General features: G+C 40.1%; 1 protein-coding gene across 5 annotated transcripts in view; it reads left to right on the forward strand.

Annotated features, from left to right (window-relative positions):
• Window positions 1-6,696: 6,696 nt before the first annotated feature.
• The window catches only part of ZNF462 (zinc finger protein 462), a 135,358-nt gene continuing 121,759 nt past the window's right edge, over window positions 6,697-20,295 (forward strand). For all 5 annotated transcript variants that reach the window (XM_063129154.1, XM_063129157.1, XM_063129155.1 and 2 more), the window contains exon 1: window positions 6,697-6,866. The gene's annotated coding sequence lies outside the window, so the exon portion shown is untranslated. The remainder of the gene's footprint in view (window positions 6,867-20,295) is intronic.

Here is a 20,295-nt window from a genome sequence, read left to right on the forward strand (position 1 = left end):
ATATAAGGGAAAGCGGTCTGCTAGGTATCCTGGTCCCAAGTTGTTTAGGGCTTTATAAGATAATAGCATGACCTTGTACATGGCTCGGTAGCTAATAGGCAGCCAGTGCAGTTCTTTTAACACTGGTTTTACGTGGGCAGAGCTAGAGCATCCCAGTGAGCACCTTAGCTGCTTCGTTCTGCACAAGCTGCAGCTTCCGAACCACATACATGGGTAGCCCCACATAGAGCTTGTTACAGTGGTCTAATCGTGAGGTTACCAGTGCATGAATGACCGTGGCAAGGCTATCCCTGTCCAGCTGATGTACCGGCTGAAGTTGATAATGGGCGCTCCGGGCTACCAAGGCCACCTGGGTCTCCAGTGATAAAGATGGGTCCAGGAGCACCCCCAAACTATAGACCAGCTCCTTTGGAGAGAGCACAACCCCATCCAGAACAGGCAAACACCCCAATTCCCGGAACTGGGAACCACCAACCCACAAGGCCTTTGTCTTATTGGGATTCAGCTTCAGTTTATTGGCCCTGATCCAAGCCATAACTGTATCCAGGCACTGGTTCAGACCAGATGGATCCTCTGTCTGATACTGCAAGGGTCTTAGGAAGTCCCTGGCCTCTGTCAAAAACTCACCAGCTACTTTTGGCAAGGTGCTCCCTTTCAGCCTCAGCCTCCCACTTACAAGAACCTCTTTCAGCCTGAGGTCCAAATTCCATTTCGGAGAAGCCCTCAGGGACCACATTCCAATGGCGGGTGAGGGTGAAGGCAAGAGGGGGCCAAAATATGAGCAGACTTTAGGCTAGAGCTCTTCCTACCAGCAACTAAGGCCTTAGGAGAGGCACTTTGACCTTTTAGAATGGGGAAAAAATGCACAAAGCCAAGAAAGAATCAAATTATTGGGGGTGGGAGCCAGGGGATGAGGGTATGGCCTTTTGTGGAACTCCAGAGGGCCAGATTGGGACATCACAATGGCAAGATTTAGTCCCCAGGCTCAAGGTTCTGCATCCCTGCCTTATAGGCTTCTTGTTAGGATTGGCATATGATAATACGTATGAACGGTTATGAATGCTTGTAAGCATTATATATAAACATTAGCACTATGATCATAATGGAGCAGACGGGGTGGAGGGTTCTGTGGCAGAACCAAAGACCTACTGGCTTGCCTCCAGATTTTTTGACTGATTGATTGATCGATTGCATTTCTATACTGCCCAATAGCCGAAGCTCTCTGGGCGGTTCACAAAAATTAAAACTATTCAAAGTATAAAACAACAGTATAAAAACATGATATAAAATTCAATATAAAAGCAGCCGTGCAGAAATACAAACTTAAAATACCAATTTAAAACAGCAAAGTTAAAATGAATTTATAGAATGTTAAAATACTGAGAGAATAAACAGCTCTTCACTTGGCATGAAGATAAGACTGATGTGATCCAGATAAGACTGATGTGATCCTGGTTAGGAGGGAGATGAACTCAAGAAGAGGGTTTGAACTTGTTTTGAATGAGGTAGAACCCACCCACCCCCTTGAAAACAACAACTACAAAAACCAGGTTCCCAATTCAGGGCTGATTTTGAGTTTGGCTTTGCATTTGTCGGCAGTGGTGGCCAGGAATACCTTTGCTCAGTTTAGGGTGGTGCACGTGCTGCACCCGTTCCTGAAGATGTCAGCCCTGCCTACAGTAATACACTTTTTAGTTTCATCAAGAGTAGACCAATGAAGCTGCAGTTGCCCATGGGATTATGTTACACCTATCCTGCAACATCCTGCACTGATTGCCCAGCCAATTTGCTTCTGGGAACAATTCAAAGCATTAGTGATAACCTTCAAAGTCCTAAAGGGCTTGGGTTCAAGATATGGGTGAGGGTTGCCCCCTCCCAGACAAACCTGCCCAAGATCAGAAGGAAAGGCCCTTCTTTGTGTTCCATCTGTTGAGGGTGACAAGAGATAGGGCCTTCTCAGTGGCTGCACCAATATTGTGGAATGTATGGAATGTCCTGTGAAATGCAGGTGGCCTCCTCCCTGGATGTCTTTACCCAGTTGGTGAAGGCATTTCTATTCCAACAGCATTTTGCCTACTACGGGTTTGTTATGTTTAAGGTTGTTTTATCTATGACCTCTGCCTGTATTTGTATTGTACTTTTTAGTGATATATGGTTTTATACGGTGCTGTGGTTTCAAACTGTTACGAACTACCTTGAGTGGTACATAGACACTAGAGCTAAATCAATCAATCAATACATGCACAAAAAGTTCTCTGAATGTCTGGGAGCAGCATTGTTCACATTACATTAATTTTTGTGAACCGCCCAGAGAGCTTTGGATATTGGGCGGTATAAAAAAGTAATAAATAAATAAATAAATAAATAAATAAAATAAAATAACCCCTTTGGGTAACATTGAGTTCTCTTATGGGGGAGGAAAAATCCTCTCAAACTTGAAAAGAACCAAAGTCTTCTCTTCAAGAAGTCCAAGCTTGAACAGTAAAACTACTAGCCCACAAAATGTGTACTTGTCCACCAGCCCACACATACCCATGTTAAATGTTTGTGGTACTTGTGGCAGCTTGAAAAAACAAGAGAACCAACTCTTCTCCAATGTGTAAACACTTTCTTGCTTGGTTGCCTGGAAGCTGTTCTTAGTTGCTTCTGATCTAGACACATTTAACAAACATTGTGTATATATGACCTTTCAGGGCTATATGGCCCTCAAAGTGCTAGACACCATAAAACAAATACATCAAATTGAAAGCAAGACTAAAGTACAAAATTTACAATAAGATTTATAGTATTTTTATTATTATTGTTGTTGCATTTATATCCCTTCTTTCGCTCCAAGGAGCCTAAGGCAGCATACACGATCCTTTTCCTCTCCATTTTATCCCCACAACAATCCTGTGAGGTAGGTTAGGCTGATGGTCAGTAACTGACCCAAAGAGCTTCATGGCTGAATTATATAAAAAAGTCAGCAGTTAAGATAATAACAACAGTGAAAATGATAAAAAAATATGGTGGCCAACCTCAGATTAATAGTTTAAAAGTAGATGTAAAAAAGCAGGTCTTTAGACCCCATTTAAAATCAGTCAGTGAAGGCCCAAATGTTCTTCATTTGAGAGGGAGTTCTACAGTGATGGGGCCACCACGGAGAAAGCCCTGTCTCTTGTGCACATGAATTTGAAAGCACACTTCTGTGGCTCTTAAAAGGAAATCGAAAATTCTGACAAGAATTTTTATTTATTTATTTATTGCATTTTTATACCGCCAAAAATTGCCGAAGCTCTCTGGGTGGTAACTTGGCCATCTCATCACCAGATGCTGAACAACACTAATAGCATTGTCACCAGGACAGCTTTTCAAAAGTAAGGCACATCATGGAATGCTGTTGTGAATTCTATGGAGTTCTAGGCAACATGGGGAATTAAGAGGCATCGTTATGCCTCATGGAGTTATGATGTTCTGGAAAGAGGAATCAGTATTTTCAAATAAAAGATTGCCCTTAAGCTATGTGGCATTCTTAGGGACAACAATAATGACTGTTGAACAGTCATGATTGAGCTACCTAAGCCAATCTGTACATAATTATGCAAGCTGAGTTACCAGGAAGACAAAATCCTTGTGGGCATTTCTATGGAAATGAGGTCAGCTAAGAAACCATCTCCGGGAAGATTGGCTGTTGTTTTGTTTGACTTTGCTATGTGTGTGTATATATGATCACAGGATTGATGTGGCCCAAGCTACCCATGGTTGATGTGATGGTTCCAAACTTCCTCCTGCACTGCAGTTCTTATTTTCCAGGAGTACTGGCTGACAAGAATAGTCAGGATTCATTATTAAAAGACAAAGAGACACATTATCTGCTCGAGTGCTGAAGGTACGTCAAAGACTTTTTGTAAAAGTCCTGGCGTTCCTTTCATGAGAAGGGATGATTTATAGAAAATTGCTGCCAGAACACATGCACACCCTGGCAGCAGCAAAGGCTGTCCCCTCCCTTCCCTAATGTTCTTTTATCAGCATCTTAGAAGGTGTCTGCTTCGTTTGTCAGCATAGGACCATAAGAGTCTATATGAATTTTTCTGGGGATTTTCTAAACTGATTTTCTAAACCCAGCAGTCTTCTTTCTGCCTCAACATCCTTCGTTTTCCTGTTTGAGCAGGGCTCATCAATGGAAAGTCTAATTTTGCACTTAAGGGTTAAGTAGGCTATACAGCATTTTGGTGTTGTTTTTATCATCACTATTAAGATGTATTAATAGATTTAAGGAGATAGTATTAAAAAAAAATTAGATGGCAACATCATCACCCAGTATATAATAAGGGTTCTAATAATAGTTACAGCACAACCCTATGCATGACTGCTCAGACGTACATCTCAAGGAGTTCAAAGGAACTTACTCCCAGGTAAATAGATCTAGGATTGCAGTCTTAAACATTTTCGCCCAGTTGATTTGATTCCAATGGAAGACTCTTGAGCACATGCTTAACTCTTCCATTGGGTCTCCTCCCTTGTTGAGTCTTAAAGTGATTGTTTGCGTTGTACCCAGTATTCCCTTTGTCCTTTTACCTAAATGCAAAAGGCTCCTGTGCATCAGACACAACACCTTACTAGGAAGCTTTTTATACTACCACTGATGACCAAGCCAAAATCATGAGGGATGGTGGGGAGGAGCATCTATAGAAGTTGAGAAATGTATCGCCACTGCAATCAATACACAATGTATGCAAACAAAAAATGTAACTAAGTATAATAATAGAACTGGGAGACATTTTAAGCTTCTGCTACTAATAGCCATTACCCTCTTTTAAGATGACATGAACCCCACTGATTTTAGAAGAACTGAGATGCACCCAATATTAATAATCCTGTTGTATGAATGGAGAACAGCATTAGGGTCATCTTTATGGAAATGTGCAGGTAGGTTTGCTATTTCATTGATATTTATCTGATCAACATTCTTCCCCCCCTTTCCCGGTTCCAAATTTGTCCCTTCGTTTCTTGACTTGGGGAATAACTAGTCTCCAAAGCTTGAGCAGAATCAAGCTTCTATATCTTAATTAAATCCTAATACTTAGGAGGACACGATGTAGCTCTTTTCTTTGAGCCTGGGTTTCTCATTCTATGGAGGGGGAATCCTCCCCATACCACCAGCAGAAAGTTTAAGGTTCTACTCCCTCTCTGATCCGGAGAGACTATAGTTTGAGGACTAAAGGAACAGACAAGAAGCTTCAATGGTGTCACGTCTTGCAATTCAAATTGCTTTCCCCTTCACTACAGTGTTTATTGATTTTTCAATGCTAACTTCACCCCCCCCCCCCTTTCCCGGTACCAGATTAAAGTCTGGAAGGTATTACATTTGGCATGGAAGGAGATATAAGGGAAAAGGGAGACCCCCGCTCTCCCACACTCGTCTGCAGAAGAGGTTTAGGACAATTACTCCAAAAAATAAAGATTCATCTTTGCTTCTTCCTTGCTTTCAAGGTGATGACACCTTATCATTTGGGAATCTTGATTGTTACTTTCCATAGGCTGTACACGATCACAGTCAGCCGCAGAAGTGCAGACAACGAGGGAGGAAGGGGGCGGAGTGGGGGGATAATGGCACCAAAGTTTTATTTTTAATTTTAAAGTAGGATTCTGTGGCCGTCAAAACATTGCACAGAGCTTTTAAAGTAGCAGAAGCGTTTGGTCCTCAGCGCTGCAAGCTTTCTTCCTTTGTCTGCATGTGTGTGTATATATGCTTGGGGAAAGAAATCAAACGACAAAGAGTCTTTATTTCCGGGAGAAGACTTCAAAATACGTGCTAGAAATGGACAATTTGAGTCCTTTCTCTTTCTCTCTCCCCCCCCCCCCCCAATGCAAGCTAAAAGAGGAGGGGGGATTAAAATCAACCACGTGGTAGATCTGTGCTTTTCTCTTCTTTTTAAAATACACTTTGCAATCTCCAGTTCCATTTATGTTCTTCTTCCCCCCTGCTCAGGGGAAAGATTAAGCCTCTCCTAGATGGACCTATCTCAGGGATCAGCTTAGGAGGCAACAAGGCGCATCTCCGTGAACAGGAAACCCGGGTGGTGGCATTGATTTTATTAGAACTTGCCATAGCTGGTAGGAAAAGCTAGGATGACCCAGCAGCGGGAGAGCTGCGGGCGAAGGGCTTCTCTCAGCATCTCCAAGGCTAACGAGGGCTGGAGGTTGGAGGCTGGAGGCAACAGCTTGGAACTGGGAAACCTCTCCAGGTCGCCCTTTCTGTGCCTTCTCCCACCTCAGTAAGCCTGGGAGCGCTTCAGAAATCATATCCCAAGAGGACTTAAGTTTGTAGCCACCTTTGCCTTCCCTCATCTCCACCACCACCTCCTCCTCCATCACCATCTCCTCCTCCTCCTCCATCTCTAGCTATCTCCCCCCCCTTCCCACTATTCTCCTGCCTTTCCCCCTTTTCTTTTTTTCTCCTCACTCCCTCCACGTTGTTGTTGTTGTTAGAAAGCCTTCTTGCACCCCCTGCTGCTCTTGCGTTTTGTGTGGTAGGCAAGGAGATTGTCTTCTCTCCCTCTCTCTCTCTCTCCCTCTCTCTCCCTCTGGTTGCTCATTATTCAGAGAGAGACACACAGAGGGTTGAGTGAGAGAGAGAGAGAGAGAGACGGATATCTCAGGTCATCTGCAGCTGCAGCAAGCCAGTGAAGGAGAGAGAGAGAGGGAGAGGGGGGGAGAGGGGAAAGGAAAAAAAAAGCAGGGAAAAAGATGGCGATCCTCCATTGCTGAGACCTGGCAAGGAGCACATGAGACTAGCAGAAACAACTTCCACAACAATTGCAAGAAGAAGAACGAGAGGAAGGCGAGGAGAGGAAAGAGACCAACACCAGCACCGGGACCTTCCTGTAAGTTCTTGCAATTAAAACCCATCTAGCAAATTGGAAAGAGAGAAAGAGCGAGAGATCGAGAGCGAGAGATCTTCTCTGGCTGTCCCACCACCTTGAACAATAACAAAATAATACTAAGAATACGAAGAATAATCTTCACGAAAATCCACACAATCCATTCATTCGAGCAAGCCAAAGGAAGGGGGAGAAAAATCAGGTGGTGGTGGTGGAAACGGCGGTTTTGTTTAGAGAGAAGTCTCTTGTCTCTTGCAGTGGGGGAGGAGGAGGAGAAGGAGGAGGTGGTGGTGGTTGGTGGTGGAGCTGCTGCTGGTGGAGCTGCTGCTGGTGGGAGGAGGAGGAGGAGGAAGGCAGTTAATTAATTTTTTGTTGTTGTTGCATTAAGGTGGTGGTAGTGGGGGGGGGAGAGATAAGTGAGAGGAGCGGAGCTCAGAAGTGTGTGGGGGCAGTTAGGGGTTTGGATATGGGGAAGTGATTGGATCATAGGCGGGAGAGGTGGGGAAAAAAGAGCTCTTTGCTCTTTGCTGGCTCGACCCAGGCAATCCGGTGACCTCTTTCTCTCTCTATTTCTTTGCTTTCTCTTTCTCTCTCTCTTTCTGTTCCTCCTTCTCTTCTTGCAAATCTGGTCCTTCTCTCAGGCAGGTAGACTGGACCTCCCACCCACCCCGCACTCACACACACACACACACACACACACACACACATACATACATACACACACATTATTATATAAATATATATATGTACCCGCTCCCGCCTTTCCTGAAGTTGAGGTGGCGGGGGTCTCCCTTTGGCTGTGGTTTCTGAAAGGGTTGGCTTGGAAGAGAACAGCGGTTAAGCTGGAGAGAAGCCATTACACACGGTCCTGCTCTTTCCTTTGAGAGGCAGAGAGAGAGAAGGAGAGAAAGGGTGTGTGTGTGTGGGGGGGGGTTAACAGAGACCTTCACTTCTTGTTCAGTTCCCTGGTGTCTATGGCTTTCCAGGGAATGAGAAGCAGCTGAGCTTCTCTTCCCCCCCCCCCCGCCGCCCCATCTCTCTCTTTCCCCCCTTTCTTTATCTCCTTGTCCTCCATTTGCAAGCTGTCTGCTTTGGTTCCAGTCCAGACTCCAAAACACAAAGCTACTTCTCTTTCGCGCACAGTCTCTCTACTAGGGTTTCTCCTCTCTTTCTCTTGAGTCTCTTTCTTTCTTTTTCTTTCTTTCTTTCCTTCCTTCTTTCTTTCTGTCTTGCTTTGCTTTGTAGTTTCTACTTATGCACACAGGGGAAAGGGGAGGGGAAGGGGAGATCCTACAGATCCTCTCTGTTGTTCTGGTCTGATTCTCAGCCCTTTTGCACCCCCAGAGAAAGTTTTCTCCTCTTGGGGTTTTGGAAGGACCTTCTTGCAAGGGGCGGGTGGGGGAAAGGTGGCGAGATGTGGGGTGGCTTTCTGCTGCTGCTTTGTGTGCAATGCCTGTTTGTCTCATGAAGCTACTTGCATGCCTAAGAGGAAGTGAATAGTTGGACAGAGGGCTGTGATCTGAGTCAGGTAAGCCATGTCATGTTCTCTAGCTCCACCAGAAAATGGAGGAGAGGGAGAGCAAGGACAGGCTTTTCCACTAGACAAAGCTGAGATGAGAAGTGCTCATGCAATTATGGATGTTTCTCCATTTTTTTTTCCTGAAGCTTTGTTGGCAAAGCCTGGCTTGACAATTTTTTCCCTTCAGTGAGCAACGGGTTTTGATGTCTCTTCTCGTTCTGACTCCAGGAAATGGACGATTTGAGGAAGTTTCATAGATTCTTTTCATAGATTCTCCAGAGACAGACAGAGACCAATGTTCTAAAAGGACATTGACACCCCCCCTCCTTTCCTTCTATAGTTTCATTTATAAACAAACCCCTTTTTTCTTTTTTGGGGTTGAACTTCATGGCATTCAAGTGGCAGATTCAGTTGACCAAGATATGCTTTGGGGTTTTTTTGTATTTTTTTTTTTAAAGAAAAGGAATGGTTAAGTCTATCTGAATGAGGCTGACTATGTTCTTCTGCAGAATGACATGAAATCAATGCCAATCAAGCAAAATTTGTGATGGCTTTGCAGTGGCCATTCCAATTGATGAAGCACAATAGTGTGGTATCTTCTGGAAGTATTACAATTTGGGCAAATAATCTGGGGTGCATGTCTGTTTTGATCATTTTTAAAAAAATCCAGATGAGGCCATCATGAGTTCCTCTGAAATTCCACAAGGCTTCTTAAACACTATGTAATTCATGAAGAAATTTCTCTCATGTTTTTAAAAACTGACCCAACACTTCAGTTTTGTGACCTAGAAATATTGGGAGTTTCATAAGAATTCTCAAGGCTGAGCACATTTAAATCCCATTGATTTCAATGGAAGAGTTACAGTGTAAACCTTTACACATTACTCAGAAGTAAGTCCTATTGAGTTCAGTGGGGCTTATTCCCAGGTCTTTGGGTATAGGATCACAACCTTAAGCATGCACTTAATTCTCTCTCATTGAAATCAATATGATTTAAAATTGCTTTCATTTGTCTAGATTGTGGGAGCCTAATACTTCAAAGAAACAATGGCAATTCAGGAAAAGCATAGGTTTCCCCTTCCTCTCTCACTTTTGTTTCCAAGTGTTACTTTGGAATACTTTAGGGTCACAGAAGATGAAAAAAATATACCTGTGTAGCCAAGAGATTCATCATAAGATTTCCAATACATTTAACATTTTACAGTGTCTCTTACATGAACCAATGACCATGAGAATTTCCTTATGAGTTTAATTAATCCTCTCTTTGAGAAGTTGGTAAATAGAGGATGAGATAATGAAAGCAAGGTGGCCTAAATGCTTGAAACACCGAGAGCAATTTGATTTCCCATCAAATTGGAAAGGCAAATCAAGTAATGTACATAAAGATGTGTATGTTATGGATAGCTATAAGTCATGGGAAGACAAGGAACCCTGAACTATATGCAACCAACTAAATAGCAACTCCTGAAAGTGTTAACTTTTGGGTGTTAGAACTGAATGATTTTAGCTATGTTGCTGATAAAACAGTACTCTTTCTATTTATACAAATTCATGTGGAACACTCAGTTTTAATAGATAACTTTTGATTGTGGTTGCCTATTTCTTTCTCAAACTTCTGAGATGTCATGTCTAGATAGTGAACAGTAGAACAAAGCACAATGATGCAGCGTAAGACATGACTTCGACACTCTCTAATGATGTTGTAGTGCTGGTCTTTGGTAGGCCTTATCCATTGCTTGCTGATATCAACGTCTCTTTTATTTCTACTAGTAGACCACTATTGTTTTTTCTCTCTCCTCCCAGGATGAATCTATTCACACAGTTTCTACTTAAAACAACTTGTTTATCTGTTTTAATCGAACCACACTCTCTGATTTTAAGGATAAAGACAGCCAGACACAATTTAAAGACTTGAATGGTTGACACATAGGACAATTGCTATAGGAAAGGTAAATGGTCTTTGGAATGAGACAAATTTTAAATTTAACACCCTCATCATTCACAGTCAATGGTGGGTGTTCTAAACAGAAAAGACAGAATAGCCCAAGATTCTTCTTGCTAATAAAATTCCTTGATTAAGACAGCTTCTAGCAGGAACTGAGCAGTTCTCTTTGCATGCAGCAAGTGAACATTGAAACCTTATTTGTTGTTTAGAAAAGACAGAGTGCGTAAGAGCTAGTTTGCACATTTGTGCATATTACTGCTTCAATATTTGATGGTTTTTATTGACTTACACTGAATATGTGAACTATCTTCTTTGGGATGGTGTCATGTGATCTGACTGTTTCACACATGCAAGTCCTCACCTGATGTTGCAACCCTTGTCGGATGAACATGTATTTGTGAACTTGCCTTGAGAGCCTTTGAGAAAATTATTTATATACCCATAATATAGTGACATTCATCTACTTCTTTCTTCAGTTTAAACAATTCTCTGTATTTTTGATTTGCCTATATATATTTTTCTGGAAACCAGAGAGGTTATATTATTCAACGAAATAATATTCTCTACATAAAAGTTTCATCAGATGAAGAATTTGGTATGTTTATAATGAGATGGTTGATACAGAAATTAAAACAAGTGAAAAATAAATAAATAGCTTTTCAAAGATTTAGCTATGTAATCTAATAGTAGTAACAACAACCATAAAAAAATCTGCTTAGGGTGTACATACTGTATGTAAGTCACAAGTTGGTTTTTTTTGAAAAATTCTCATATTTTTTTGAGGTCAAGGGATATAAAAATATGTAGAACTTTCCTCTTTTAACTTTTGCCATTTCATATTTCATATATTCTCCTATAATAAATTGTCTATCATTCTGTAGTTTCTTAATACTTCCCATTGTGGTTTTGTGTGCTTATTAATTTGAGAGTTTCATTAAAATAGGGGTCAATTACCTATTTTGGGGAAAATGAAATAGTGCATGTTTAATGTACCTGGGATCTAAATGACCTCTAACATGTGAAAACAATAATTTGATAACAGAATAGCTTATTTGTGCTGATGTTCAGGTTCACTTAAAAGAAGTGTTAAATATTTTTTGTTGTCAATTAAGACCTTTGAGAGATTTTGAATTACAGGGAAAATGTGTGAATATCTGTAAGTTTCCATAGGAATTAATATTGCTGACTCCCAGATGCTGTCCCTGAATAGTTGTATCTCTGTACTATTAATATTGCATATTTTTATATTAAATTGGAGCAATTGCCAAATACGTCTCAGTAAAAAAAGAGACTAAATTGGACTGTACTTGACCCCAGTATTGGATCAGTGAAGTGTTTTTTTTTTTACAAACATAGGAAGGTTAAAGGTGAAACTAGTGTCTCTCCCTACATTACAACATTAAAAAGTTATGGTTTGATATCAATTGATCAGATGGAATTTTATGATTAATGGTTAATAGTAGAATGGAAGAAATATCACAAAGATAGTTGGACTTTTGGCATAGTGGTTCTAAAGAACTGATGGTTTAATTTTAGAGCTAGAAAAAGAAGTACTGAACTCTTATAATAAGCCAGGTCTGACTTTTGAGGAAGGCTAGTCAAGAAACAAAAGATAGTTCGTGAAATATATATATTCTTATTTGGGGTGGGAAGAAGAGAGTGGAGGTAAGCTAAAACAAACTTCTGTAATGTGTATATGTATTATTTTCAAAACAGCACCGTTAGTACTGCAGCATATTTTAAGAGTCTTCTTATCTTCTGTGGCATAGCTAATTTCTCAAACTACGCAAAAGAACATTGGTAAAAATACAGACAGAATGAAATGCGTGGAAGCTGGTGAATATCTATGAAGCAGCAAAGCACAATGCTGGTTAACACTAATTGTTCAGGCTTGGAGGAAGTGGGTGGGAAGGTCTATCTATAGTTAGCTACATTGTAACCAAGAGTTCACCAGGCATTAAAATATTGCAAAGAGTAATTTTGAAGACATAGAGGATCGTTTTCTTGCACTGGCAAATAAGGAAAGTCGTCCATAATGGTTGTATTAAATTTTGAGGAAGCATTAGTTGGCTGGTCTTTTGATCTACTGTTAGTTTCTCATTAAGTGCTATAGGAACATGGTCATTTTTTTTATTGGACAGCTGCAGTAGTTTCTTCCCAGATTGGAAGGCCACCTTTAATGTAAATACTGCTGTGCCATAATTCAGATTATAAAAGGTTGATTGTAGATTACACTAGACACTTAGAAACTATTTTGGTGGTGATTTCTTCCAGAAATGTGATGCATATTGGGTTGTATCAAATGTTGACTGAATGGGCACTACTGATGGAACAGATTATTCCTCCACCCCAGGAGGAGATTCGGGGTGGGGTGGGAGACACCTGTGACAGGTGAAGGGGGAGGAGAGGGAAGATGAAGCCCCATTTACTTTTTCAAGATACATTTTAGCATCTCTTGTGATGCAAAGTTTAGTACTCACTGGGACAAACAAAAGGAAGCCAACTTTCATGCAGTAAATATTGATGGAAATCATTGCCACAACTATTCTATGATGAACTTGTATTAGACAATTTTCTGGAAGGTAACTATCGATTATTATTATTATTATTATTATTATTATTATTATTATTTATATAGCACCATCAATGTACATGGTGCTGTACAGAGTAAAACAGTAAATAGCAAGGCCCTGCCGCATAGGCTTACAATCTAATAAAGTCATAGTAAAACAATAAGGAGGGGAAGAGAATGCCAACAGGCACAGGGTAGGGTAAGCAGGCACAGGGTAGGGTAAAACTAACAGTATAAAGTCCGCACAACATCAAGTTTTAAAAGCTTTAGGAAAAAGAAAAGGTTTTAGTTGAGCTTTAAAAGCTGCGATTGAACTTGTAGTTCTCAAATGTTCTGGAAGAGCGTTCCAGGCGTAAGGGGCAGCAGAATGGCAGTAAGTCCAGGACACAGCAAATAAACTCATACTTAATTTAGTAAGGACATGTTTCAACTGGTGTAATTTAAAAACTGAACACATTGTTTATCGGACCCCAAAGTATTTGTCACAGCAGATTCTTATCTATCCACATTATTGCCAAAGATGTATCAATCAATCAATCACTTTATTATGGTCCAAGACCAGCACAACATTAATTCAGCAACAACAACCATACAAAGTAGTACAGATCCTTAGTTCCCATCTCCCAGAGATTTAACAGTCATCTGAGGTTAATAGGTTATGACGTGTCCTCATAGCCAAGTTGCAGAATTTAGCAACCTTATAGGTAATTGAGGGGTTTCTATCGGCAAGGAGGAACTTGGTATAAAATTCATCGGTGTTACCTGGAAAGTCCTGTAGTAGAGGATGAATTAAGCCTGACCGGGCCTCTGAGTAGAACGAACAGTATAAAAGCACATGAGAGGATGTCTCTATCTCACCTGAATCACATGGGCATAACCTTTGCCAAAGGTGTATTCTCTCTTGAAGCTCATGGTATATGATGGCACTCATGAAATTCATTGTTAGAAGTTACATAGATGATTTAAGAAGTTTTCGGCTCAATCCTATGCACAGCCTGTCTCAACCTGGTTCCCTCCAGATTTTTTGGACTTCCATTCCCATCAGCCCAGCCAGCATGGCTTGTGGTCATGAATGATGGGACTTGTAGTCTAAAGCATCTGGAGGACACCAGGTTGGGGAAGGCTGCTATACACACTTACCTGGGAGTAGGCGTCTTTGAATTCAGTGGAGATTATTTCTGAATCAAAATGTATAGGGTTGCACTGTTAGACAAATGTATGGAGCACAAACCATAACAACTAAGTGGAACATCTTTGATGATTAGACGGTAAGGATATGAGGGATGGTTATTTCCATCTTAGCCTGCTTGTGGGTTTCTCAGAGGCATCTTTCTAGTTGCTGATAAAAACAGACTAACAGAGTTCTTTATGCTAATGTCTGATTTAGTAAAGCAACTCTGCAGTATTTTGTTGAATCAATAAAGCTCAACTAAAAACTTTTCTTTTTCCTAAAGCTTTTAAAACTTGATGTTGTGCGGACTTTATACTGTTAGTTTTACCCTACCCTGTGCCTGCTTACCCTACCCTGTGCCTGTTGGCATCCTCTTCCCCTCCTTATTGTTTTATTATGATTTTATTAGATTGTAAGCCTATGCGGTAGGGCCTTGCTGTTTACTGTTTTACTCCGTACAGCACCATGTACATTGATGGTGCTATATAAATAAATAATAATAATAATAATAATAATAAACACATGTATGAAGACTTTTAGGAACTTGTACTTTTGTGGTAAGAAGGACTAACAATATTGTTGGCTTTTCTTATACATCTTCCCATGGCTATGAATGTTTTGAATTTTAGGAAGTCTTAAAAGTGTTAAGCACTCCTCCTTCTCCTTCTTCTTCTCTTCCAAGAACTGAGCTTGCAATTTTGGAATAGACATTAGAGTGAAGTTAGAGTTAAGACTACTTTAGGTTTTTCTGTTTTAAAACTAAACAAAATGAAGATTTTAGAGCTATAATGATAATATGTAAAGGTGATAACTGCTGTTGGGAGAGATACAGTTAACATTATAATGGAGGAACTTCACTATGGCAGTATTCCAGATGAGTTGAATGTTGAAAATAAAATGTTCCAGAAGAACTGGGAGAACAGGAAAGAAGTTAAAATAGCATGGTTTGTATGCCAGTGCTGAGAGAAGAAAGAGGAGGGGAAACAGAGACAGAAGATAATTATCACAAGTTCAACTATCTTGTTGGTTGAAGGGAACAGAATTTCAGAGACACATTTGAATGAATTCTTGATTTCATCTCTCAGTGTTACCTCTGAAGAATTCTTCTGCTTCCTCCCCTACCCCCACCAAGAGAGTAAGAAATTAGGAAACGGGTGAACTTTGTTATAATTTATAGCACTATGACAAACATGCTTGAAAACAAAACAAAAAACTACTTGTTTTAAGTTGGACATGAAAAAGGTGTGCAAAGGCACTTAGTTGTTTCTAGCTGGAATGTGGTGGTTATTTTTCTTAGTGGAATGTAGGTGAAACAAGTTTGTCCTAGGTAGATTTTTTTTTTGATTAGCCAATTATGTCAAAAGGAAATAGTCATGTGATCTCAGCAGTAATTTACTAAAACAGTAATAAAGAGAAGAATTGTGCTCACTACAAAATGGCTTTCTTCTAGAAGACTCCAGAAGCTTTACAGGGTACCATACCCGATCACTTGGAGGGTCTCCACAGTAAAAGCAGTGGACTGGGTGGTAGTCTTAATTCTTGGGCATCTGTTGCTTGTGCCTCTTTAGCTATGAGAAGTAGGCCACATGGTGTAATCCAAATGGGGAAAGAGAAGAATGGGAGTTACAAAGTAGGATCTCTTTGGAACAAAATAAACATAAGTGTATGTGCAACCCTGACTCTTGCAGCACTTCATGGAATAGTAGAGTTGGAAGGGGCCTATAAGGCCATCGAGTCCAACCCCCAACTTGTTTATTCATTGATTCATTGATTACACTTCTATACCACTCAATAGCCAGAGCAGTTTACAAAGATTAAAGCCATAAAAATACACTATATAAAACATTCACATATAAACGTATAAAACAATTTTAACCAATAAAGGGGCTCTCACTCCTGCTATTGGTATTGACTGAGCCCATGATGCCATGATAAAAGGTAAGCTGCCTAAAAGGAGTTCTTGATGTTATAGAACATTCTTTTGTGATCAAATGTTGGGTGACAATTGCTAATATCTGACTTGTTTATTAACTGGCATCTCAACCTAGCCATCATTGATGATTATTTAGGTTACACTGAGAATACACTTATTCTACTACCACCCCACCATATAGAATTGTGATTGTTTTATAGTTACCTCATTACCTTAATATAATGAAAGTTATTTGTGACTAAGTTCTATTGAAATTGTAAGAATTTTTGCTTCAGTCTTACCTACAAGTAAGTCTGATTGAACTCAGTGGGACTTACTTCTGAGTAGACATGCATAAGATTGCATTGTTAATTGCACCTACTTTACAGTCTATTGCTTTTAACAGGATTTATTAAATTTAGCTGGATGGGGGCCTATGTCTAGCACCCAAAACAATTGGTAATAAATGAATAGCACTTGTTTCCCCCCCCTTAAATTCAGTGTAACATAAGTTTATTCTTAATGTAACCTAAATAATTGTCAATGATAGCTAGGCTGGGATGCCAGTGAATCAACAAGTCAAATATTATCAATTGGTCACCTGTTGGTCACCCAGATTACTTATGTTTCTAGAAGAGAAAATCAGTAGTGTTGGCATACTGCTCAGAGTAATGATAATTGGTATTATTCATGCAAGGAGGAATTCCATGGCCTAACAAAAGGCAGGATATGGTACCAGTGACAATTGGTTGTGTATATGGTAGTTTCCCTTAGAATTGGTGATCTGAGCAATGTGTGTTTAGTTGTTGTCTTTCCTGTAGAGGGCAGCTTCCTTGTTTAATTTAAGGGCCCTTTAAGTGTTACCCAGATTATATGGGAGCTGTTTTTTCCCCAGGAATATAGCCTGCATGGCTGGAGTAAAATTGAACTGACCCAACAACATGTGGGCCCTGACCCACCCTGACTGTACTGGGTGTGAGTGCCAATTCCATGGCACTCATACACTTGGCCTCTCCCCATATGGCTCCCAAACATTGCTCTCTGTTTGGTTTGGATTACAGAATTGTCATTGTGAGACTTCGTGAGTCTCACTAGCAATGAGTTGCATTCAGTGGTCTTATAGTGCATCTCAATTTACGCATGCACCCCCCCCCCCATGGCTCTGTATGTTACAGTAATAACAATAATGGAGTGACTTGGTTGAGTGCTGGAATGTACACTCACCAAAGGTATTATGTTGCCAGTGTTATAACTATTGTAAAAATAGTAATGTGAAAGATAGGGTGACCATATGAAAAGGAGGACAGGGCTCCTGTATCTTTAACAGTTGCATAGAAAAGGGAATTTCAGCAGGTGTCATTGGTATATATGGAGAACCTGGTGAAATTCGTTCTTCATCACCACAGTTAAAGGTGCAGGAGCTATATTAGAGTGACCAGATTTAAAAGAGGGCAGGGCACCTGCAGCTTTAACTGTTGTGATGAAGAGGAAATTTCACCAGGTTCTCAATGTATACAAATAACACTTGCTGAAATTCCCTTTTCAATTCAACTGTTAAAGATGCAGGAGCGCTGTCCTCCTTTTCATATGGTCACCCTAGTGAAAGATGCCTTTGAAAATCTACTTGGCTCTGGGATATCTGTTTATGCCCCATGTAAGGCTCCAGGGGGTCTTCCTTTCAGACTTTGCTCATTCCCATTTTGTCTCAGCTAAAGCAGTTGTAATGTAACATGTGCCATCAAACCATTCTCTGGTGTAATTTGGCAAAAAAACCACTGTTTTGTTCCTACTGGCTTCTGTTTGACTCTTTGGCTAACAAACTAACCAAACATTGATTTTGGGATACAGGATGGATACATGAATATGATAGAAGGGGAAGACAAAAACACATTGTATTGCAGGAAAGGTTTTAATTAGGTGATTTGGTGGTTCTGATATATCCTGAGTTGGTAATTGGTGGGTAGAACAGAAAAATCTTTGAAGGAAGTCATAAATGTTCTGAGGAGCTCCATTGTTTTGTGCTGGAATGTACAAATGGTTAGCAAGGGAACAAAGCTATTGTTTTTGATTAGGGGAAGTCAAATGCATTGCTGAGAATTTACTGACAAGATGCATTGAGGTAATGTTCTTTATTTCTACTGAGAATGAAACTTGTGCAAATCAGATAAACTGGGAATTGGTTTAGTTAATTCTGTGCAACTACATTGGTGTGAGTGTACAGTAAATTGCTTCCTAAGATCACAGAACTGAGCATCACGGCTGTGAAGGAACTGCAAGCATTGACATACCTTGATAAAAGATACCTAGTGTTCTTTTCCTTTAGACCGTTCAGTGATTTATGTACATCATGTCAGTAGTCCTTGCAATAATTTTGTAGTGTTCAGTATTATTATCCCCATATTGTAGAGAGAGGCTGAGAGGCAAGCTACTACCTTAGGTCACCTAGTGAGCGAATGGCTAGGTTGAGATTTGAACCTGAGACTGGCTCACCTTCATGCTACGCCGGCCAGTCATCATAATGTATGAAGATAGAATGGAGCAGCATCAACCAAAGGGGAGTTTAGTCCTTCAGTAATGCTAAGAACCCACATATGCTTCAGAGAATTCTTTGTGTATCATGAAAGCCTTGTTTTGTTTGTTTTAAAAATATTTTTTTTAGTTTATACTGGTCTGTAGGACTCTTGACTTAAATATTTGAAAGGAAGGGAAGGCTGCTATATTCTCCACCCTGCTAAATCTTTTTTTCACTTCCTCTCTCTTTACTACTTTATATTGCAGTTAATTACTTAGTAATTATCAAGGGAAAGGAATGACCTGTGGCATAACATTCTTGTGAAACCGTCTGACATCTCGTAAAGCCATCTGACACCCGAAGCATCTAAACTGTCTTGGAAATTAAGATATGTGGTGTTAAAACCACTGCATGGCTAGTATTAATGGAAAGCATTGGAAGGGGCCTAAAATCTGGAACCTCAGCTGATGTCAACGCACAGGGTTTGCTTTCAAAGGATGCAGGGATCACTGTCAGGAAAAGGAAACAGGAGACATAGAAGCAGAAGGCAGTCAGAACAGTTAAGTGAGCACAAAAGTAGGTTAAGACATTCCATAAGCAATGTGTAGTGGAAACTCTTTGGTAATGGATCTATCTGTGTTGGGGAAAGAGAGGCAGTATAATTAATGATGGAATACAAAGAAGGTAGTATTTTATAAAGGATTCTATAGAAAGATAACCACCATTGCAAAAGTCAGTGGACTTCAGATGATGAAGTGTAAGAGAAGATCTTTTTTTTAAATGTCCGATAAGTACTAAAAATGGAAAGCGATGTCATTTGTGGACACTGTCTGGTTCCATGATATTCTGGACAGCTGGCAGTAGAACAGAAAAATAAGCAGTCCCAACAGTAAGAGTTGAGAGATTCATACTAACTGAGGGCTGAAGTCTGTGGTTATGGAAGCTGTAGTGTGAATTTTAACCCTCATGTATCTTACGAGATCCTAACTGTAGAAGTGTTATTAATGGAGAACCAGTGTGGTGTGAAAACCAGTGTGGTGACGTACCTAGAATGTTGGACTGGGAGTTGGGAGATGTAGGTTATAGTCTTCACTCGGTTGTGGAAGCTCACTGGGTGTTTTTGGGCCGGTCACAGACTCTCAGCCCAACCTACCTCCCAGGGTTGTTGTTGTGAGGATAAAATTGAGAAGAGGAGGATTATGTAAGCCACCTTGAGTTATTTGGAGGAAAAAAAGATGGGATATAAATGTAATAAATTTAATAATAATAATAATAATAATAATAATAATAATAATAATAATAATAATAATCCAATGCACCCGTGGACTTTTCCCCATTGTTGTTGTTGTTGTTATTATTATTATTATTATATTTATTTGTATCCCACCTTTTGCCTCAAGATGTGTTGCATCTAGAGCTGTTGGCAATGATGGAAGCACTGATTAGAAAAATAAATTAAGATTTTGAACTCCTAAGAAACTAATCCCTGGTCAGTAACTACTTTTTCTGGAGGGCCAAATTCACAAGAAATTGTGGAATGGCTTGCCAAAATCCCATGCCACACCACTTTCATATTGCTGCAGAAGCTCTTCATTTATTTGCCTCTGAGTTCATCATTAAACGGCACCATTCAGGGGGCTGTAGCTAACGTACATGAATGTCTGCATGTTTATTCTAACCAGAAATATGCGAGTCTAAAGATTTAAATTCCAAGGGTAGGCCAGAATGTAAGTTCAACCCTTTTCTATTGGAAAGGTAATTAGTTTACTGAAGTCACTACTTTAGTATTGGAGTAGGCAAC

Source organism: Elgaria multicarinata, chromosome 6, assembly GCF_023053635.1.
Source record: "Elgaria multicarinata webbii isolate HBS135686 ecotype San Diego chromosome 6, rElgMul1.1.pri, whole genome shotgun sequence".
NCBI lineage: Eukaryota > Metazoa > Chordata > Lepidosauria > Squamata > Anguidae > Elgaria > Elgaria multicarinata.